The sequence below is a fragment of the Ornithodoros turicata genome, chromosome 1 (genome assembly GCF_037126465.1).
Source record: "Ornithodoros turicata isolate Travis chromosome 1, ASM3712646v1, whole genome shotgun sequence".
Classification (NCBI taxonomy): Eukaryota; Metazoa; Arthropoda; class Arachnida; order Ixodida; family Argasidae; genus Ornithodoros; species Ornithodoros turicata.
This window is the reverse complement of record NC_088201.1, coordinates 60,653,362-60,676,609: the sequence shown is the minus strand read 5'-3', so window position 1 is coordinate 60,676,609 and position 23,248 is coordinate 60,653,362. Positions and strand designations below refer to the sequence as shown.

At 47.2% G+C, this 23,248-nt stretch overlaps 1 protein-coding gene and 1 non-coding gene across 2 annotated transcripts in view; both read left to right on the top strand.

Moving 5' to 3' along the window:
• Positions 1-23,248, top strand: part of LOC135378282 (atrial natriuretic peptide receptor 2-like) — a 765,968-nt gene that overhangs the window by 240,911 nt on the left and 501,809 nt on the right. The window lies entirely within an intron of this gene.
• Positions 3,001-3,071, top strand: Trnas-gga (transfer RNA serine (anticodon GGA)). Its single transcript has one exon. It is a non-coding gene; the product is annotated as a tRNA-Ser (tRNA).

Sequence of the window (23,248 nt, the reverse complement as noted above, 5' to 3'; positions counted from 1 at the left end):
GGGCCGTCAGTCAACAAAATAAAGATCAAAATACGATACTTTAGAGCAGAATTACCGAACTTCTAGAAGGCGCATCGAAATTCTGAAAACGGCAATGACATCAGGGGAACGAATTGAATCAATGTTACATTTACGGCATCCCTCTATCTTTATTAATTAAAAAGTTAATTAGTAAAAGTTAGTTAAGACAACAGCTAATTAGGATCAGCTGTGTCCCACAACTTTGGCCCCCTGCCGTAGAATACATCACCATTGGTTGTGGCCTGGAAAATTATGTCTTCTAATTTTAAAAATCTAAAAGAACACAACTAACTTTATTGTCATCGTTTTCCCGCGCGGCACTCTCGTCACCCCGTCCCCCCTCCAAAGTTGGCGTCCAGGGGTGGAAGAAAATGGCGGAGCTTGCTGATGTGGACAATATTAGTGCATCTTCCAAGAGCTTGCACAGGCCGGTTAATCTCATAGTGGACTGGGGAAGTTTTCCGGAGAATAGTGTAAGGGCCCTCCATGGGGGCGGCAAGCTTGCCACGGTTTGCCTACCAGGGGGTCTCATACAGAACAGAGCCTCCCGGAGTGAATTCGATTAGGACAAAACGCTTGTCATATAAGACTTTGTTCGTGGCGTGGTAGGCCAAAGAGTTTTCCACTGCAGCGTGACGAGCTTCGTCGAGTGGTGGCAAGGGGCGAGAAAGAGGTGGTGAATAGGGAGGAAGTCCAAACAAGCGATATCCGGGGCAAATCCGGTGACGTCGTGGGGTGTGCGGTTGTACTCATTAATGACTTCAAGCACACTCTCAGAAAAAAAAGGAGTACTTCTACTACTTTTGGGGAGTACTTGCATTGCCACAAAAAATAGTCCCTTTCGGGAGTAAATGCACGGGAGTAAATGAATGTCACAGAGTGAAGACCGCATTTCACGCGTTGCTGTAAGAGTCCCAGGTACATAATTGGTGCGCATGCATGGAAATACTTTGAAGCAAACCGTCAACCGTGATATATCGAGTGATATAAAATCTTGCGCCATACTAGGGCACAATTTGCGAAGGAAGACGCGCTAACTGTTTCTTACTCTGTGTGGCTGGAAAATTGGTACGTTGTCCGAGCTATACAGCCTTATGTCGTTCAAATTGACCAAGGGCACATATTTACGTAGACTGTTGCATTCAGGAGACCATTCGCGAAGTTTAGCGATAATTTGCAGTCCTGGGGAGTAAATGTAGGGACTAAATGTTGGGTTAGGGGACTAAAATGGGGAGTAATTGGGGGGCACACTAGGGGAGTAGAAGCTACAATTACTCCCCGTTTTACTCCTTTTTTTCTTAGAGTGCAGCTGAGGCCGGGGTGTACGAGGTTTTGCGTGGATTTTACACTAAAGGCGGGTGATGAGGGTTTGACTGGTGCGTTCATTCAAACCGTTGCACTGAGGATGTTGAGAGGATGTGAACAGTTTGTGCACATCGTGGTTCTTGAGGAATCGTTTGAACTTATTTCCCGTGAAGGCAGGCGCACGGTCGGAGAGGAGCTTCCGTGGCTTGCCTATACGGTGAAGACGTCGCGAAGACAAGAAACGTATGAGTCACTGTCTTTCTTCCTTTCTGTGCGGGATAGCCCAAGCGTACAGAGTAGCGTGGTCGACGACTAAATGAATGAATTTCCTAGATGATCGGTAACCAGCAAGGCCACCAATGGTGTCTATAGCAAGGAGATCGAAGGGCGAAACGTCAGGCACCCTAAGTATCGTCCTCCCACTTTTTCCCCTTTTGGGTACACTAATCCCGGTTTTTACTCTTTTATTCCAATTCAGTAACTGCCTAATTCTATTCATGCTTCAGGAATTTGCGCAAATGGTACGCGACAGGGTGGTTTGTGCCGTCACTGGCGGTTTGTTTAAGCACAGCTCCAAGTCCAGTGGAGGAATGGTAATGGTACTGTGATGTTGCACGTAAGGTTTGTCTGCGCAGTGTGGCGACATGTTGCACGTGCCGCAAGGTAGGACTGCGGATAATTAGCACCACCTGGGGTTCTTTTGACGTGCGCCGGGGGGCGGGGGGGGGGGTGTCGAGGTAGCTTGCCGTTGTTGGCCGCACTCAAGTGGGCATCGTCACGACGTGCGCCGGAAATCTCCGACATACGGTGCTGTATGCAATGTTTACCTCCCCCACATTACTACCGCCCTCGGCCGGGATCAAACCCGCGATCTTGAGCTCAGCAAGCCAGCACGTTACCGACTGAGCTACCGAGGACGGTCCAGTGGAGGAAGCATCGCAGTACAAGAGACAGGGTAGGGTGGGATCGAATATCCGAAGACAACAACTTTATAGAGATGCTGAATGTTCATGTTCATGGGTCAAAAGGTCTTTCAGCGTTAAATATGCCCGGTCACATTCTGCAGACCATTCCCATTTGACGTTCTTCTGAAGGAGTGCGGTGAGAGGTGCACAGACACCACTGAGGTGAGGTATATATTGTCTATATACGTTGACGGTGCCTAAGAATCTCTGTAGGTCCTTAGTGCACTGAGGTGGAGGGAACTTTTTAATGGCTTCGATATTGTTGCTTTTAGGACACACCGTTCGATGTGATATCGTATGGCCCAAGTAATCGATGGTGGTACACGCAAAGTGACACTTCTTGAGCTTCACAACGAGATTTGGCCGAGGCAGACCACACTTAGGGACGACACAAACATGTAGGCCTCATGTAGGAAATCAATGAATGCAACAACTCAGGGAAAAGAGGCGCTGACGCCAGGAATCGAACCTGGGTCTTCTGATTTCCTACCAGATATGCTACCACTACACCACACCAGCACCCCGTTCCCCATGAGTCATTGTGGTCTGCCTCGGCCAAATCTCGTTGTTTACGTCGTGTACAGGTCGCCCTGGCCGTGTATGAATGAGAGAGTGAGTGAGAAAGATGTAAGAGAGAATGGGAATAGCGTGGTTGGTTGTCTGTCCCCCCCCGTACTTGAGGCACTCAATGACTCATGGCAAACGGCGTGCTGGTGTGGTGTAGTGGTAGCATATCTGACCGGAAATCAGAAGACCCAGGTTCGATTCCTGGCGTCAGCGCCTCTTTTCCTGAGTTGTTGCATTCTTTGAGCTTCAGTTTGACATTTTCTGTGGTCATCGCCGTGAGTAAAGCATCCAAACGTGCGAGATGCTCCTGAAACGTAGTGGTGTGCACTACAATGTCGTCGAAGTAGTTGACGACGTTCTCGAGGTGGTACTTCCCGATGACGGAGCGGATAGCTCCCTGAAAAGTTGCGGGAACCTTTTTAGACCAAATGGCACGACTGTCCAATCATAATGACAGGTACAGGTGGCGAAGGCAGTCTTGTAGATGCAGTGGGCTGCAGTGGAGTGCATGGGGATATGCCAATAGCCTGAGGTTATGTCTAGACTACTGAAGTATCGTGACGGACCCAGCGAATCAAGGACATCGTCTATGCGTGGAATCGGTTGGAAATCGGGTATCGTTGCAGTGTTAAGCTTCCGGTAATCGATACACATCCGAGTCCGAACATCACCTTTTTTCTCTGCTAGAATGACCGACGAAGCGTAGGGAGACAAGGAAGGTCGAATGAAGCCTTATTGCAAGAGGGAGTCGATTTGTTTGTCGATTTCCAGTCGACCCGCTTGAGACGTACGGTAAGGGGATCGGTGGATGGGTACACAATTGGACAAGGTTATGCAGTGGTGGGAAGTGGTGATTGCGCCAGCAGCCAGTTTTCCTAGTGAGTGGGAAATACCATGAAAAAAGGAATCATGACAGGACGGCAGTTGGTAGGGCTTGCTGTCGCGCGATCGTATGGAATAAGGAGGTCCCACAAGCATTTTCTGACTGAATCTGTTTTGTAGCCAGCATATAGTAGGCGCGAGAGCTGCTGACGTATGGCGATAGAAATCTTGACACACGACTTCTTCATAGCAGTGGAGAGGACCGATTTTATAATTCCGTTTTTGACAGATTTGGGGTGACAACTCTGGCGATGGAGGACAGGCTTTTGGTTTAGCCGTCCATATTCCCAGTCCTAGCTTAAAAACGAACGTGATGTCTATAGGAATCTAGGAATAGTGAAAACTAACTCAGATGAGCATTTTTCAGTACATCTGACAACCTTCTCGAGATCGGAGGGATTTGACGGAAATACAATTATGTCATCAACATAACGACGGATAAGTGTTGGTCCAGCGCATGAAGAAGTAACGGAGTAGAGTGCCTGATCTAATTTTGGATAATTTGGGGGCAGCTGAGGAATCAATGCATATACCTTTTGACTGAGTGTAGAGGCTGACCATTGAAAGAGATAGCTGCGGAGGAGAGGTAATTGTAGAAAAGTAGAATTCGGGATACCTGCGTTAGACTGAAAGGCGACTAGGTCTGTTTCAATAGCAGATCTGTCATGACATTAAAAGTGAGGAATCCATGGAGAAATAAAGATTTTTTATGTCGAGAGAGATGCAACATACAGGTTGGTTGTGCAAGGGAAAGACAGCGGTGAGCAAATCCTCTGAGTTCGTTGAAGATGAGGAATCAGGACGGAAGATACACTTGAGACTGCATTTAATGCAGCTGGACAAAGTCATTTGCCAAGTACCATTTTCGTTGACAATGATTTTGAGGGGATGGGACGGCTTATGATATTTCATAGCGAATTTGACGCAAAATGTGTTCATCTTAGTCTCGGGAATATGGGTAATAGTGTGTTGCCGGAAATGATGTGGGCGCAGCAAGGTCAGGACTTTCGCATTTGCCTGTTTTAAGTGACCGTTGAAAGGGCATAGTACAGATAGCATAGCCTTTTCATGGAACGGAGAGGTGGGTAGAACATCAAACTTTGAAGAGTTGTCTGTTTCTAGCAGCACAACAGAATTGGCGGAGAGGTCGCGTTGAACGATGTTTTTCCAAATAGGCCGGGATACAAGCAGGGCTCGGAACCGTTATTTTTGGGGGTTCGGTTCAAGTTTCGGTTCAAGGTTATAGGTTCGGTTCGGGTTCGGATTCAGCGCAACCAAAATAACGGTTTGAACCGATATTAATCGGTTCGAAGCGGTTTACGTGTGCCGTGTTGATCAGTGTACCACATGTGAGAGGTAATATCAGGTTTCGGCGATGGCTTGCTCCTCCTTCCTTCCTCTTACTCCTCCTTACTTCCTCTACACTTCATAGGTACAAAGAACCATGCAGTTCACAGCAGATCATCCTTTACTGTACCGAAAAGTGCCAGGGAATGGCGTGCAGCATACAATTGAACTCCATTGCAAAAGGCTATCGCCAACTGCTAAAAAAGAGAGAAGAAAGCGGTCACGTGGTAGATAGGAGCAGCCGGCACGCTGCTTCCCGTTGAAAAGAGGGCGAGAGGCCGCTCCTGTGTTTCCTTCCCCCATGCAGTGTTGCCAATTTAGCGGATTTCCCGCCAGATCTGGCGGATTCGACTTGCACCTAGCGGGAAAAAAATGTCTTTAGCGGCTAGCGGAATTTCTGACGGGGTCCTGGCTGAATTTAGGGGATTCTAGCGGATTCAGACTTTCGCCTCATTTTGGCTGAAAAGCCCGAAAAATCAATTTATTCCCTAGAGTATGCTAACTTCCGAACCGAAACCAGTCACCTGAAATTTGGTAAACTCCCCACTCTCCAAGGTCAAAAATAAAGTTGTTGTTTGAAATTTGGTATCTGCACGGCTGTTTGCGCGCAAGAAGCTCACTTTCGATTCGCTCTCTTTCCTTTGTGCTTGAACCTTTTTGATCTGTTTTGGAGAACACACCACCAGTACCTCGGTCAGACCACAACATTTAATGTCTTATATGTTAGGGCCGTAATCTTGCGCCGGACAGAAGCGACTTTGCTCTGTCCTTAGGGCGCGAAATTAAGGCCCTAACTACTAAGGCCTTAAATGCTGCTCTCACCCAGCACAGCATTGTTGACTAAGGGAAATGATGACACATAGCCCGAGATTTTGCACCAGAACACGAATTAAAGTTTGTCTGGACATCTTGCTCCCTCTTGTAGTAGCCCACAAATGTCTGCCGATGGCTGTTCCCAATGCGAGGTGGCTTCATTTCTCTTCTTCACTAGCGTCTATGGCAGTGTGCACTCTTCTAGTTTGCTGAAATGCCAAAAGTGAGTTACAAACAAAAACTTTGCAAGGAATGGCTTCGGGACCCTGTGCTAAGGAACGGTTCAGAACGGCGGCAGATTGGACGAAACGGTATAGTGCTGGTTCTAGTTCTTCGGTGTAGTGCTGGTGTGAGTCTGTGCTGGGTACGAAGTACTCAGATCTGAAGGCACATGGAGACAGTGCAAAGCACAGAGAGGCATTGGGACATTTCACGTCCGGTCAATAGCAAGTTCGCATCGCCCCGGAGAAAGTCGATCCACCGCATGAGGCTGAAGGCGGGAACAGAGCTCTTTATTGCTGAACACAGTTCAGTGCTGACCGCCGATCATGTCGGGGAACTGTACAAGAAGTCTTTCCCGGACAGTGCGAAAATTCCAGACAAAGGAATAAAAGATGTATCGCTCCAAATGTTCAGCTGTCTTGACGAACGTGCTTTATAGGCACTTCAAGGATGATCTTCATCGCACCTTCAGCCAGCTGAACGTGATAAAGGACAATTTGCGCAATAAAATGAATCCGGACATGGTCGTGCCTGGTCATGGTCAAGATACGGGCATGAGAAGGCACGCGAGGAGCTGCTTCGAGTACGACCTCCTCGGTACGACGAAGAAGAAATGAACGAGAATGCGAAGCATGCTCCTGAACACCATAAACAGAGGTGAAATATACAGAAATCTCAACGTTCATGCACTTTTCAGCGTTAAGCGGATTTTAGCGGCTGCTTCGCAAAGTTTAGCGGATTCTGGCGGAATCGGTTGGCTACTTTGGCGGATCATTCGTCTAGAATGTTGGCAGTTCTGGACCACACGCCAAGGAGTGAACCTTGCCGCCATTCTCGAGCACGCAGACCTCACTCGTTTTATCTATAATGTCATTACCACCCACACGCCAACCTCCTTCCCGTGGTCGCTAGAGGTCTGCGTTGCTTGTGGATGTCACTGTGAACTATTAAAATTTACGTCGCCTTCACACTGCGACGCTGAATCAAAGGAAGCAGCCGAGGCAACAATGCAAAGTGGAGTTGTAGCACATCTTTCTTTTTACACCTCGAGTCACAAAAATGTACATGGATGTCGTGATCCTTTCGGAGGTGAGGCTGTAGGAGGTGCATGGACTCACCACTTCTTGGTTTATCAATTTGTCCGCTCTATGAATTCGGCAAGATTCCGAGCGATGCAGGGAGCTGGTGCACGGCAGTCGAGTGGGAAGGTATACCAGTTTTTACCATCTGGCGAACCGGTTACCGCCTCATATTTTTTTCAGTTCAGTTCCGATTCGTTCAAGGGGAGAGAATAAATGTTTACTGTTCGGTTCGGGTTCGGTTCGGCAAAAAATAACGTGTTTTTTTGCGGTTTTCGGTTACGGTTCAGTTGCGGTTTCGACCCCTGGATACGAGACGTAGAGAAGATACACGGATAACGTTATGGATCTTGTTCACACATGCCTCTGTCACAGAGTCACACGAATCGTTCGAAGATGGAAAGGCGTAGACTAACTTATGCACTGGTATTGCCAGATCACTTATAGAGGGGGGTACATTGAGCGCATATTTTGGTCCTTTGGAGAGAGTGCTAATGGTACGAGCGATGAGGCAAACGTTGGCGTCTAGGTGAACTAGCGATTGACCGAGACGACATAGAGCGAAGAATGCTTGATCTTGGATGGGGAGGGAACCAAGGAGCGTAGAGTATAGGTGGCTTGCAGGGGGGGGGGGGGTATTATGTCGAACATAGAGTTTTGTCTTTTGTCCTTCCCCCAAGCTCAGGGGCCGTGTTGCCAACGTTAAGTCTTCAATGATCATCGAAACCAATGACCGTTGAATATACCAAGCGTGTAACGTGTCAATTTCCCAAATGCATCGGAGCCAATGCTCCCTGTGGCAGATTCACACGCTACGCGCACACTCCTTGTGAAGCCACTGGATTGTGGGAAAGCACCGCCATCCTCTGATCTTTGCCGCCGCGACCTTAGAGCAACAATGGCGGCCATTGTCGCAATGCATAATGTTCATGCGGCAATGAAATGGCTCGCACCCGACTGTAGTGGGCAATGCTTTCCTCTGAGGAGTAGGAAACAATAGGTCTGAAGGTTTCAGCAGAAAACGCTTCAGCAGTTGCCGTCAAAACGCTTTCCTGGCACTTGATACGTGCATCTGGGGAATGGACTATTTCCGAGCGAGCATATGCGCATGCGCAGCCACCTGCAGGCGACCGCCATGTTAGCTCGGTTGGGGGAGGGAGATAATCGGATTGAAGGTTAGGTGGACGTCTGAGGCCGAGACTTGACGACGTCTTGTAAAGCCTGAGATACGCTTTCGCTCCTTTCCACATTCTTCTTGCAGTCTGCTCTTGCTACTTTTCCGCACGACGTGGCAGCCCGTATGAGCGTCGCCAGATTGCTGGGGGGGGGGACACGACTTTCGACATTCCGCCGTTAGGGGCGACGCGTATATGGACATGGTTCATTGTGATTGATATAAAAAGAAAGATACACAAAGCAAAGAAGGAACGTTGCAACGCTATCTTCGACGCACCAGGTCAACTAACAATTGCAGGCAGCACGGAAGCAAACTGAACGCAATAAAAATATTTACATGGATTAACTTCAGCACAAACCCAACAGTTAGCGGAGCTAAAATAGATCACAAGCGCAGATACTTTATAGAAATTGGCTTGTATACGAGTATATATAAATACTCGTATACAAGCCAGATAGATAGATAGATCTACTGATCGTCTCAGCAGTTTCATGCAGGATTCCACACTAGCTGAACACAAGGGACCTCAATAGCTATCGAAGGAAGACCATACATATCCCTTTGGTAAGGTACTTGGAGTAGATTTACACCTAAGGATGGTTTATGTCCTCCTTTGGGATTAGCTCTCTTGTGTAACTCCTGCACTTTGGTTTGCTGTCGTCTAAGGTGTATTTTTAGACGTTTGGCCTTCCTTCGAGATTCCTGGATGAAGCCTTCAACTCCGAAAGACGTTTGACATGCCTTGTTCTCTGTTGCAGTTAGGAAGCCATGAGATTGCAACAGTCATTGGTACTTCCGCGTTTCCTTCTACGGTATGGCTGCTCTTCTGCAACGCAGGCTCTCTTGCTTCTCGTCTACACTGGTCGTGAATGGGTAGGTCACAGGATGGCCCTCCACGGCACACTTTACGCGGCTTAGTTGAGGCAGTCGCCGACTGTTTGTGGTTAGGGTAGCCGAGAAAGTTCGACAGCACAGCGCATGGGTGCAGAATTTTCCGTTTCACCCCCATGGTTGCTGTCATTAGAACGCAATGAACACAGCACAGACCATGAAGCAGGTTTCCATAACTTTCGTATTCGCGTGATATTGCCTTTAGTCACCGTACACGCAGCATTAAATTTGACGATAGTCCGTGGAACGAGGCGGACGGTGCAGTTCTTTCTGTAGACAAGCACACAGGCACACCACATCCCTTGGACATATTGCAGTTTGATGGGCATGGAACACTGTTGAAACCCGCACAACTTACGCCCCTGTGCTCGTTCGTCCGCGTTGATGGGCGCGCCTCGCGGCTGAACATAGGGAGCGTTTTGGAGCGCACGTGTCATCGTATTGTTTACCGCGGCATTCGGCAGGCCGCTCCAAAGGAGCAAGCACAGGGCCATGCACTGCCCGACCCAAGATTGCGTTGCCTCCCTGCGCTCAGGGCCTGTACCCACATGCTGTACACATGTGCGGAAACCACCTGGCTGCCACCTGGGCTGCCGGAGTGCCGGAGTGCTGGGCTGCCACCGGGCTGCCTGGGTGCGGAAACCACCTGGGCTGCCGCTACAGCCTGCGGATTCCGCGGCTCTCAAAATATCGACGCTGATCGCGCTGTCAACCTGCTGCAGACTGTGTGGGAGGCCGGAAGAAAACAAGAGCGTGACGTAATCTCCGTTGACCACCTGATTGGCCGGCGATGCGCGGCATGCCGCTGAAAATCGTGCATTGCGCGGTTGAGGAAAAGCGGAACGCGGAGGCGGCTTTTCCCGTACCGCGGCAAGAATTTTCCCGCCCCGCGTACGCGTTACTGCGCGCAGTGCCGCATCTGGAAACGCGGCCTCCGATGAGTCCCAACTAGGACGAGACTGCCATCCGCAAAAGATGGGCACGATCAAGTTAAAAAACATATGCAGGGGGTTATTTATTGACTACAATTTTTGTATAAAAAAAAGACTATGAGAGAAGCATATATGCCGTTTTAGCAGTTGTGTGGTATGCCTAGGCGGACATCCTTTCGAACAGAATATAAACCGAAACCAAAACCGCGCCCCTCGGGAGCGCATGGCCTTCGCGTCGGCTAATCTGGGCCGCACAGCGGCTAGCGGATTAGCACCTACTCCAGTTATCTCCATCGCTCCAAAGCGCGTGGCCCTCCGACATGGAATGGGCGGAGTTCTCTCTGCGCTTCTGATTCGCGCGTTCGGCAATGAAAATTTCAACGCACGCGTTCGTTCCAGGATTAAAAAAAAGAAAAAGAAAATGCTTTCAACGATGACTGTCTCCCGTTCTCCTATGTCAGTTTTGCCTCAAAGATCCTAATTAAAGAGTAAATTAATGAATTTTAGGTAATTAGTCATACAGAAGTTACCTATTCTAATGGAGAGAATGTCTGCCTGGCCGTATAACGCACCTGCAAAAACGGTATCTGCTGCTCTGTCGTCTTTTTTTAAATAAAAATAATCCGTAAAGAATCATAAAAAAAAAACATCCTGTATATATGTGTGTGTGAAAAACGAGAAGGGTACGTAGAGCTCAACAGGGGAAGCACGAACGGAGTTTTATTAAGGCTGCCAAGGGGGTATTCGGCGTTTCCGCACTCAGCGCTAACTTCAGCAGTAATGGGGTTTGGTGACATTAACAGGCAGTTGAACGGGTTATGTACAAAGGGGAGAGAGGGCAGCACCCGGGCTTTTGTCATAACGGGAATAGGGGTTGAGAGAGGAGGGTTTCCCTCGTAGCGAGGACCCAGAAGGATGATCACTATGACCAGCAAGCCCCTGAGTAAGCAACCTGAAAGCACAAAAACGGGGGTGTATATGTTTTGGAACATTGAATGTGGGTCACCAACGGTTTGATATTGGTAGTTTTACACACTGTACTTCAGGCTAAAGTAGTGAGTGAAGAGTTGTTATCTTACGGTACAGTAAATGAGATATCCGCTATTCATGTGCTCGACACCTAGCGATGGCACCGCACGAGCCACCGCACCGCTCCAAGCAACCACTGCAAGTTCTAAGGAGCGCGTGACCTCTTCCGGAGCCGCGCCTCCGCCGTGACGGGCAGCTGGAGCAGCGCGCTTTTACCGGACTGTCAGTATAAGTAGTTATTTTCTACGCGAATATTTCTCCCCTCGCTGTGAGACATGGATTGCGGTTCACTGACGCAAATGGCCCTCTTGTACATCTGTTGAACAAAACTCTGTGCGATCGGTCACAGTCGGTATAAGTTCTTCATTATTGCCAATGTTGAGGTGAAATATTCGGACTTCAAGTCCTTACAGACGAGACCAAGCTAAAGCTGACCGTTGCCCTATGCGATAACGCATGCAAATATCTTGCAAGGCTAGAGCGCTCCCTGAATTGGACGGTTTTGAAATCATGGTTCATCGTGGGGCTCGCATGAGTCATCAAAGGATCGCAGAGAGGGAAAATGTGCCTGTTAGGGAATGACGATAAAATTGCTGTCATTCGCATTGAGTAAGTCGGGAAATTACAGCGGTGTGCACTTTGTGTCACAATTGGAATGAGCTAGCTACGAAAAGGGTTCATGAGCAAAAACGTTTGCCGGTGATTTAAACCACGCATTAATGCAAGCTCAGCAAGCATCGAAGCATGACTGCGTTGCGTTAGATTAGCAATTAATCCGGAAGCTTTTATCGTGCTTTTTTTTTTTGCGTTTCTGAAACGTGAGTACCGCATCCAGATACATTAGCTTCTTTACCAATGTTTGGCAAAAGTAGCGTAATGCGAGCGCGCTACGACAGTGTGTCTCTGTGCATGAGAGAGAGTAAAGCTTGAGGGGAGGGATGGCGATATTGGCTCGCGGTTGTTGGCTAAGCGGGAGTGGGCATCAACCGCATCATCACGACACCAGAAAGGGATGAAGGGTCGAAGATAAGGATGAAAGAGAATGACCGGAGAAAGTGGTCAGGTGTTCTTTATGGATGGGGACACGTTTGGAGAACCCACGTGACGAAGTGTCTGTCCGTCCAGAAGGCAGCAATGAGGGGGTACTCGTAGACCGGCGTTGGTACTTCGCGTGGAAACCACGCGCACTTCACGTTGAGCTATTAGGTCGCGTAGCCACAAGCGGCAAATGCGCGCGGTACGCGTATGCGGGGCGGAAAATTCGTGCCGCGCTGCGGGAGAAGCCGCCTCCGCGTTCCACTTTCCCTCGACCGCGCAATGCACGATTTTTAGCGGCATGCCGCGCAACGTCGGCCAATGAGGTGGCCAACGGAGACTGCGTCACGCTTTTGCTTTCTCCGAGCTTCCCACGCAGTCTGCGGCACGTTGACACCGTCGTCAGCGTCAGAGCTACAAGAACACTGGACAAGCACAACACGAAATAAAAGTATTAAAAAGGAAGAAAGATGGTAGTGTCCTCCACCCATGGTTGCCAGGTTACATCCCATTTCGCATATTCCCATTTCGCATAATCCGGATTATCGGATTAAACAGGCAGGAGGGGTGACAGGTGTTAGGCGAAATGGGACTGCCGTGCAACCTCATTAGGCGAAACGGGGCTGTCGGCAAGTGGGCGTTACTTACATGTCCCGCCCCGATGGTGACGTCTGCAAGAAATGAATGCGCTCGTCCGACAACCTTACGTCGTCCGAAACAAGGATCCTTTACATTTGCAAATGAATGTATGTGCGATGGGGAACGGACAATGGCTCACCTATTTTACGACGAGCCCACCCTGACACTTTCATAATTTATCTTCATCTTTTCCACTGTGTCAAACAGTGAATTAAGGTAATAAGATAATAAGCGTTGTATTTTTCAGATCAATTTTATTTTTTGAACCTTTTAGAAACGAATGCATCGTCCGACAGCTGATTAAAAAAAAGAAGATGAAAAAGAAAAACAGTGTAGGTCTTCCCTTGGTGGAGGTAATGACTTCCATAACGTAAAATGTGGCAATCTTAGATGCTGTTAGTTGTTTTGGCCCTTTATAGCCTCAGCTCGCTTTTCTTTGTTGTTTGGAGGTATACTGAACACAAAATTTTAGTCGGCATTTGTGTGATACTCATTTTCAAGAAACAAGAAAATAAGGGGGTGGGGAAAATCTTCCAGTGCTTGTTATCTGTACAGAGGATACTAGAAGGAATAAAATCACCTCACATACACAAAGCAGGACCGCTCCCTGAGATATGGAGCACAAAAGAGTCATTCCGACGTTTACCTATCCCATGGAATTTCCATTCCTTGCAGTAGCTGTTCAAGCATACCATCAAAAAAAAAAAAAAAAAATCAAGGCTCCGATAATTTTGGCTCAAAATTTTCACGATACGACCATAGGGTGATAGGGATTATATGTGCTCCCAGTTCATTCGTGAAGTCAGGGTTGATGTCTGTGGCTGGACTAGTTTACCTAGCGCTGAGCCCGATATTACTCTCACAGCATTTAGTAAAAGCAACACTGATGCACATGATCTTAATTCGCTTTTGCACTTGTCAGGCACGCGAAATTTTCACTAGTTAAATCAGTCTGCTTCGCAACTATTAAAGATATATTTGAAAGTAAATGAACGACCAATAAATGCCTTCGATAATCAAACTTCCTTCATGCCTCCAGTCTCTCGACCAGCCTCTAAGGCCCCCTTTTGTGTTTGTGGGTTTTTGTTTATCTTTTTCTTTTTTTAAAGGAATAGCAAGTCGGCTGACTAACCTTTCTCTTTTTTTCTTTTCAATAATATCCCCCGATAAACACTCATGCTCCGCCTTTGTTGACGTAGCGCACCGCCACTTGAGTCCTACATTGCTTTTATGCTTGTGCACATTTAGGAATTATTTTACTATTAAGGAGCTACAGTAATGCGCGAGGTTGAAAAAGATTTGATGTTTCCCGTGTCCCACCGTCAACCACCCCTCCTCCTCCCCAAACCACAACAAGGTATATTCTCCTGTGGCAAACTACCACTCTATAATACCGTGCCACCAAACACGACACCTAATTTACGAAAAAAAAAAAAAAAACAGGCACATATAAAACTTGGTGAGCATTTGTCCGCCTTGAGCGTTCGAATAGTGAGCAAATGTCCGGTAAGCAAATGTCCTAGATCCATGCGCGATACCACTAATAATAAAATGAATAGGTTATTACCGAGTAAACGTTTTCGTTGATTTATGAGTCGATGGATATGGATGGATGGACGAATGAATGTTTAACGTAAAAAAGGGATAGGTCCCCGACAGACTGGACACGGAAATGGATCAGCTACTACTAAGCAAAATCACTAGCGCTGGCACAGGTCTTTCGTGCGGCTCAGAGAATTTGACTCTGAATGAAAATAGAAAAAAAAGGGGAGGGCAGATTTTTGCTAAGTTGAAAGAAAAGAAGGGTACTCCGCAGTGTTGTACGTAATGCCGTCACAGTAATCGATACTTTATTTCGGTACCGGAGTGCAGATCGCGATATTTTGCTTGATTGGTAAACTATATATGCTTGAATAAAACCAGCAAGCTTGTGAAGTCTTGTGAAGATGCGAAAGTGATTTTTGGCAGCATGTTAGGGGACCGCCTTCTTTCCTCACGTGACACGGATCAGTAGGCGAAGTGCAGCATACATTATGCCAAATGGGACCCCCTGCAGTTCGAAGTCGATGAACGTGCTAGGAGATTGCGAGATAATCCGCTAAAAAGCATTAGGCGAAATGGGAAGACACGGGTTGCCAGACCCAGCTTTTCTTTACCAATAGCCTATCAATTCGTTGATCAGCTTTTTGCAGTGCATTTTTGGTAAAGAATTCAACCTTTATTAGGCGGGAGAGTTGATCCCAAGGTTGGGGGTTCGAACCCGGCCGACTACGTGAGCAACTTGGTGTCATCGTACATGTTGCTTTGACGCGTCGTGCATAGCACGGGAACGTTATGTTACACCTTGTGCTGAGAGCTGAAATCTGAGCGCACGTTAAAGACCCCTCGGGTGGGCTAAAATTAATCCACGGATCTAGCCATGTAGCCTTGCTCATGATCGCAGTTCTCTCGCGACGCCAAAATCCCGAATTATAGTTTTGTAATGGGAGTTGTAATTTTGTAATTGTAATGTAACTGCGGTGAGAAAACGAAGCAGTTTGGTGCCGATAAAATGGCATGAACGCAGGCTAGCTTGCGGAGAAAATTCATAGTGAAAAAAACTGAAGCGTGGGTACACAGTCTGGAGGTAATTATTTGCAATGTTGGGTTTCAGCAAACGTTTTACACTAGCCTTTAGTTTCACGGCACTACTACTAGCACTACTACTATCACTTTTGTACTGTCTGCAAGTCTGTAACAGTGCTGTGGTGATCTTATGTTAGGAAACGTTTCTGAATTTTGATTGCCGCCGCGAAACAAGAAGAAAGTAAAACGCCTGAGCTTTCAAAAATGTCTTTCAATGGCATAAAGGTCAGAAATACAAATTTATTATGAAGTTGTGCACCTATATATTAGTAATAGGATTATTATCGACGGGGATATAGAGCTTTAACTTCAATGCGCCTTTTAGCTTTGATGGAAAGGTCATGCTAGCAGGCGTCAAACTGTCCCATTTTTATCGCATTGCCGAGTCATTTAATTGTGTGCAGCGGTATATTTTGTATTCCGCCACATTAAATAATTCATCCACATAGTCAAATACCGTCGGAATGCTCGTATTAGTGAAAGTAGGTTATATAAAGCTCTGTACGTGTGTGTCGGATTTTCTATGAATGCGTGACTACTGGAGCTATAGGAACGCAGGATTATGCCCTGCCAAAAGGGAAAGACGTTACCTAGACATCAGCGAAGTCATACATTATTTGATGAACTCATAGGGAGTAGAAATTACGATTAGCGTTGCAAGATTTCTTACACCATCCTAATATCCGTAAGATATGTGCTATCTGATCATCCTGCTTCGAAAACATGTGCAAGAACGGCCTCGGTAGCGCTGTGTCTGAGCTTCGTTCTGTCATTTTCTTGTTTGCCACACAATCAAGCTCAAGCTTATGTTGCACACTTCGTCTCTACCCCAGCTTGCTGCTTCTCTGCTACGGGCGGGTTCGAGTAATTTGGCCATCCACTTGGTATACAACTCCCTGGCGCTATAGTTACTTGTTAATATTACTCCGAAGAACATCATAAGCAAGATGGATTGCTATATAGGATGAAGAAAATACCGAAGACAGCGATAGTTTCCTTTGTATACTTCCACGCCTTTCGATGCCGTGTGGCCCTCCTAGTCCACAGCGCTTTCGGCCATTCTTCTGGACAAGCACCCGGAATGGACTGTGATTTTCTCTTCAGTCCAAGTTTCTTGATCTTGTCGGATCCTCCTAGGTTTCACGACGCAGTTTTCCGTTCGATCGAAGTGGCAATCATCTGCGAGCAATATTTCCCGCGCTGAATGAGAAACCGTTAAATCGATATGTTATATCCGCCGTCTGTCATCAGAGAGGAAGGTTTTACAGTGGAGTATTTGCAGCCGCCTCTTCAATGAGTGTGGCTTGGTCAACAACCCCATCGTAAAGCGACCGCGTTGTAAGCATTGGTTAATGGCGTGTACTATAATAATATCTAGGGGAAAGTGGGGTGTTTTGAGAGAGGGGGTGTGATTACCCCCTCCCCCACCTCCCGTCAAAAAGGCAACCAGGCGATCCTGGTGCCGCAGTCAGGCCTTGATTATCTAATCTAACATTAGAACATCAAGGTTCAATTTCGTCTGGGACCACTGCACCTCTGACGCCCTCCTCGGAGCGGCAAAGTCATAAGTCAATATATGAGCAAAGATAGAAACAGACAAGTTCATGTCAAACCTGTGCATATTATACAGAGTGTCTTCGCTAACTGTGGTTAGAACGTTTTAAGAATAAGGAAATGCCTTTTTTCAATTACGATAATGGGCGATATACAGTGTGTCCCAGCTAACTGCGCACATATTTTTTAAAAATATATATATCACTTTTTCCGAGATGAAATCAATTGCAATATAGCATATGCTGAAGGGCACTCCATAGGAGGGCACCAGCAAACTCCTAAGGCAATGTCTTAATTTGCTTTCAACATTTAACTTATTTAATTATAAAAGCTACGAGGTTGTCCCAATGAGAACATCTGGTCGCTTCCGTCCTCTGACTGATACCGTTGCCGTTTTCAGAACAAAAATCCGTTCGATAGGTTGTCCGCAAAAAATTCGGGAAGGAATACCATTGTTTTCTTTATTTTGTTCATCGCGCATCTTCAGGGACGCGTCTTCTCTTCACCCCCAATGTAGGAGGATGAAGGAGCACACTATCGCCTCTTGCGTCCTGGAAAAAGATTCCAAGAAAACAGAAACTCAACCCAAGATACGGGTCATAGGTCATGCGGGGATACCAATATAGCGTCACCCGATACATTAATTTTTGTTTTGTTTCCGCAAGTTAAAGCTCATCTTCGACGCATGAGGCGGCACTGTGCTCCTTCAGCCTCTCACATTGCGGGTGAAGGGAAGACGCGTCTCTGAAGATGCGCACTGAACAAAATAAAGAAAAAAAGTGTTCCTTCACGAATTTTTTGCGGGCGGCCTACCGAACGGACCAGATGTTCTCATTGGGACAACCTCGTAGCTTTTATAATTAAAAAGTTAAATGTTGAAAGTGAATTAAGACATTGCCTTAGGAGTCTGCTGGTGCCCTCATAAGGAGTGCTCTTCAGCATATACTATATTGCAATTGATTTCATCTCGGAAAAACTGATATATATATATATATATATATATATATTTATTTAAAAATATGTTTGCAGTTAGCTGGGACACACTGTATTCTCGGAGTTGGTCACCATATGGCCGCCCTAGCGACCTCCTGGGGCGTTGTCCTAATTAATTTTCATTAATGAACTTTTAATTACGAAAGATAGAAGCTCGGCCCAATGACAACGTCTGTTCACTTTGGTGCGCTCATGCCGTTGCCGTTTTTGCAAAAAGGATCGAGCCAATATGGCGCGAGGAAATGGCCCCGGAAAGAAAGGCAGATTTGGAGGTCATTTTTGTCGCTCCCCCAGGAAATCGTTATCCCCCTTGCCTTTAAGTGCGAGGGAGGACACGCAGCAACTGTTGGCCTCCCTCGCATTAGCGTCGTCAACGCTGTTCCGAAATCTTATTACAGCACTTCTGCGTAGGCTGTTTACGTGTGGCTGCGTTTCCTCTGCTTTCTTAGTCACGAAAATTTGTTTAAAAATGCACGCAAGATAAGTCAGCTGGTGCCATAGATCGGTAACGAGAAACCCGATACCATATAGGAACAAAAAGGATGTACGTGGACAAAGTCCCTAACTGGTTTCAGATGTCCGAACCGACGCAATTTTTGAAAGGTGGAGCAGGAAACGCACTGTGTATATGCCCTGAAAGGGTTCCTGATTACCTCATCTTCTCCTGAGCACGCTGCTCTTCTCATTTCCGAGTGTCTGTAATACCCCTGTCACACGGGCAGTCTTCAATGGTCACTGAAGCCAACGGCCATTGAACATGCGCGTAGCCCCATCAAGCGTGTAACGTGTCAGGAAACATGGGATCAATGCTCTTTGAAAAGTTGACACGTGACACGCTTGGTGGTGCTGTATGTTCAATGTCCATTGTTTTCAATGATCATTGAAACCAAAGATCATTGAACTAGGGAGCCCACATACGCGACTCCGTCATCACTGTGGTGACGTCCCCAGTCGAGGACCCTCAGGCGGCCGCCATGTTGGCCCCCTGCTTTAACAGAATCGCGGAGGGTGTTGTAGAAATGAGCTTCATCGCATAACACACTCATAGCCAACCACCATCTCGAATAATATCGTTATCTGCTCTGATTTGTTGAAAACGGGGGCCCTTTTACCCATTTTTTGTGGCAATTATGAACAGCATAAATGTCACAAAAAAGGCGTACGCCTCTCGTTTTCAACAAATCAGGGCAGATAACGATATCATTCGACATGATGGTTGGCTAGGAGCGTGCAATGCGGTGAAGTTAATTTCTAAGATTGTATGCTCGCTGTACCACGCTGGCCAGGGAATGGGGACCAAGATGGCGCGGCGTGCCCGCTGGCAACCCTCACATCTGGCGGGAGACGAGCGGTGTGTCAAAGGCTGACACCACCCTAAGAGGGAGTCCCGTATGTAGGCTCCCTATTGAACATGCGCGTAGCGCCACTAAGCGTGTCACGTGTCAACCTTTCAGGGAGCATTGGTGGCGAGCATATGGTTGCGCTACGCGCATGTTCCATGGCCAAGTTTTCAATGATCATTGAAACCAAAGGCCATTGAACATGCACGTAGCGCCACCAAGCGTGTCACGTATCAACTACTCGAAGAGCATTGGATCCAATGTTCCCTGACAGGTAGACACGTTACATGCTGGTGGCGCTGCGAGCATGCTCAATGGCCATTGGCTTCAATCATCATTGAAGACTGCCCGTGTGACAGAGGTGTCACAGGGGTATACGTAAGCTACACAAACGTCCATCGAGTGAGCGGAGAGCAGAAATGAAAAAAAAAAACAAAACAAATGAAAAAAAAAAACAGGTAGTAAATATCTGAAGTAGCCTAACTACCGTAGTTAGATACAGTAAAATTAACTCGAACTACGTAGTTGTAACTGCGTTCTACCACATAGTTTCGAAACTACTCTCTAGCTGCCGTAACGTAGTTCAACTAGCATGTAGTTTAACCACACGTATTTAAAAACTGTCCATGACTGATGTTTAGGTTTATTAGGGTTGTTTCTTGTAAGTTGTAGGCTAGTTTCATAATTTTTTTTCTTTATGCGCATGCTTTCTTTTTGGATACTTAGTACACTAGCTCAGAAAAATCCACTACACTGGACGAGAACACTAAGGAGCATAAAGAAAATAGAAAGTAAAGAAGAAGTCATTTTAATGACTAACAGAGGGGAGTGCAGTCCTGCAAGAGTACAATAGTGCAGTCCTCACTAAAATTGAAAGAAACGAACAAAAACTCAAATGCCCCATTTGGATCCACTCTCTCTTAAATGCTCTTCCCACACCCTTTATAGCACAGAGAATCTTTGCAGAGTGAAATGGATATCGGAATACTATATCTTGAACTAATTGGAAGTTAGTGCCCGTTTCGTCCGCTTCATCTCTTCTGTGTTTTTAGCGCTAGCATGTTCGATAGTTATCAAATTTTCCTTAGAATCCTATAAACCGCGACTGCATTTTCAGAGCATAGCAGAACATGTTGCGCATGTTTATCGAGCGCTGTTCCCCCCATCAACAAGGTGAAATGCTCCGTCGACCGGGACGGTATATGATCAGACAAGCTTACGGCTGTCTTCGGTGCCTGTACATCCGGCTCTGGTGGTCGCTCTCAAAGAGCCCGTCAGCACTTTGCTCGCTAACCCCTACCGTTTTTAAGAAGCGCGCATCGACAGGATCCTTGTAGTCGCTGGTTATTGAGCCACCTTCGGGGGCCGCGTACACGGAGAGTCTCTCAAGCAGGTTCGCCACTACCGCTACGACAATGACATTCTATGTAGATGGGATTCCACACCCGTCGAAGTCCCAGGATCATTGCATTACGACTCCACCGCTAAGCACGCGGCAATTTTTAGAACGTGCTGTCGTGTACGCCAACAAATTCTATTGGCATATGCCAATAGAGTTGTTGGCGTACACGACCGCAGTCGTACGCGACGACTTCTACAGGTTCCATAAGTTTCCTGCCCGACCAAGTTTTAATAGTCATAGAGACGAAACAAGTGTATCACTTTTCGACATAGTCACCCTTAACTTCGATGCACTTTTGACACCTTTCAACCAGCATTCTTATACCCTTGAAAAAATAGTCCGAAGTTAGCATCGGTAAAACACGGTCGGTGACCTCAGATATCAGCCCATTGAAGCTACATTCGAACAAAGACCAAGCCTTTTGCGATAATAATGCAATCCCTCGGCGAGAAATTCTCCTGCTTAGTCATGGGCGGTGTTAGCAGAAGCGGGCGCTGTTTGCTGGGACACTATCCACGTCGCTGGAACAACCCCACGTAGGGACCTTGTGTGAAGCTATGTACTCTTCAACTTGCCACCTCTCTTAGCTGCGACCTGTCACGTCACAATGTCCGCTCTCACGTTATTTGAAACGTGTTCAGGAAGTCCCCGCTCACAGTTGGACTGCCTGACCCGAAAATGTGCCGTACTTCAGGTGGGAGAGACGCGAGTGCAAGTGCAACAACAACTTTATTGTGAGATGATGAATGGAGAGTTTCATCGCCAGGGGCGATACTGTACCCCATTGCTGGTGGTGATGCGGGGAATGAAATAATGAGCCCCTTCACAATAAGGATCGAAGTCCTATGGTATCCAGAAAGGTGAAGAGAGCTTTGAGGGCAGAGCGTTGGTGGGCTGGATGTGGCCAGGGACCAAGCGATTTTGTGAGAGAGAGAGGAAAGGAGAGTGAGCTCCTTTTGCCAGCTTGTCGGCTGTTTCATTGCCTGGTGTCCCGACGTGGGCAGAGATCCAGTGAAGGGTTATGTGTTTGCCTGCTTGTTTGCCTGCCGTTCACTCCTGTTCAAAATGGGCCGCGTCCCATCTCCCACTTGCCCCTGCTGCGCCGTAGAAGACGATATCTCCCATCAGCTCCTCCACTGTCAGCGTCACCTTCATCACCGGGCCGTGCTCTGGCAACGCCTCTCAGAGCTTGGGTGCACGGACGTCTCCCTCGCAACACTCCTTGGCCCCGTGCAGCAAGCTATGCAGTGGAGTGTCACAAAGGCGGTGCTCCGCTTTCTCCGTGATACGGGCCTCCCGTGCTCCCTGTGAGCCGCGTTTCTTTTTATTTATGTATTTTTTAATTTTCTTTCATTTTATTTTTTAGGGAATAGCAAGCCGGCGTGCTGCATGTCTGACCTTTCCCTTTTATCTTTCCTTTTCCTCTTTTTCTGCCAATAAATCCCCCCCCACCGGCCGGCCCAAGCAGCTAATTTCGTACAATGCAGGATTATTAGTTCATATGACCACGTGCTTGCGTCATTCCTGCGCATATATTTGCAAAAACAGACAAAGGACGCTGCATTATGCGTATGATTTGACCTTCTAGAGTCTTCTCAAGGCCACTTCGCGTTGCTCATGACTCGTCACATCTTTCACAATCAGGGTCGCAAAGCTTGGTTAGAGGGGTAGGTTAGAAGCAGGAGTCCTCGAACATCCCCTACCTCCACAAAAGCTTGTAGAGTAACGATAACGCGCATGCGCGCGTTCGTCCTGGACTTTGGTCTCGCGCTGCTGCGGTGTTAAACCGCCAGTTCTAGTATGTTCTCTTCTTATAAATGTATTAATAAATTTGTTAGAAAGGCGTAGAGAGGTAGAGAGGCTAGAGGCGTAGAGAGGCTAGAAAGGCGTAAGCCACTGCTGGAGATGCCAGGCCGGGACTCTTCGCTGAGTTACCGGATCGAACCGGGCCATTTTCCGATGCGCCCGGGCCGAGTCGGTTCCGGAAAGATCGGCCCGTGCAGAGCTCTAGTGGACATGTCAGACGCAGTAAGTGACGTCCATCCACCCATCTGGCCGTCTGTCCTTCCGTTCATCGACGCGAGCTGTATGACAGACAAAAGGCGTCTGTCATGAATGAAAAGTCTTGAGGCGTATCTGGAGGGGGTGGGGGAGGTTTGGACGGCCTGACCCCAGCCTCGATTTTTGTCGCATTGACGGCTTCAGTTGATCTTAAGCAGTCTATGCGGCATGCTGTCCTAAACTGGAACCCCCCCAAAAATATCGTAATTTTAGAAGTTTTACTGATGTTTTAATTCAATAATATGCATAACGCGTAATATGCACGTAGCTCGTGACTGGGAAGCCGGGTAGCTGATGCAGCAAACGTAACTGTTTTTATTTATTATTACTTTATTAAAAAAAAAATAAAAATCAGTTGTCGCGATCGCA